This window comes from Humulus lupulus, chromosome 7 (assembly GCF_963169125.1).
Source record: "Humulus lupulus chromosome 7, drHumLupu1.1, whole genome shotgun sequence".
NCBI lineage: Eukaryota > Viridiplantae > Streptophyta > Magnoliopsida > Rosales > Cannabaceae > Humulus > Humulus lupulus.
In genome coordinates, this window is record NC_084799.1 from 173,802,368 (window position 1) to 173,803,146 (window position 779).

Sequence of the window (779 nt, forward strand, 5' to 3'; positions counted from 1 at the left end):
TGCTAACCTCTCGATGGGAGGATACCTCAGTTCTGCTCCGATCAACCTTTTGCTTACATAGTAAACTGATTTTTGTACGCCTTCTTCTTCTCATACCAATACCGCACTGGCAACAACTTCAGTGATCGCCAGGTAAATGAAAAAGTTTCTCCTTCGATTGGCTTTGATAAGATGGGAGGTTGTGCCATATGGGCTTTCAAGGCCTGAAAAGCTCGCTCGCAGTCTCTTGTCCATTCAAATTTCTTATTGCCTCTAAGTAGATTGAAGAAAGGGATGCATTTGTCTGTTGATTTTGAAATAAATCTACTTAGGGCTCCAATCCTCCCGGTTAAACTTTGTACATCTTTGATCTTTTCTGGCGATTTCATGTCGATCAGGGCTTTTATCTTGTCGGGGTTGGCCTCGATTCCTCTTGAATTTACAATGAACCCCAAAAACTTCCCTGATCCAACTTCGAAGGAACATTTGAGAGGATTTAGTTTCATCTGGTACTTGTTCAATACATCAAAACATTCTTGTAAATCCTTCACATGTCCTTCTGCCTTCTTAGACTTTACCAGCATGTCGTCCACGTACACCTCCATGTTTATCCCGATCAGCTCTTTAAACATGTGGTTCACTAACCGTTGGTAAGTCGCACCTGCGTTTTTCAGTCCGAAGGGCATTACTTTATAACAGTATAAGCCCACATCGGTCCGAAAGCTGGTGTGATCCTCGTCAGGGGGATGCATGCTAATCTGATTGTAGCCTGAATATGCATCCATGAAGGAGAGGATCTC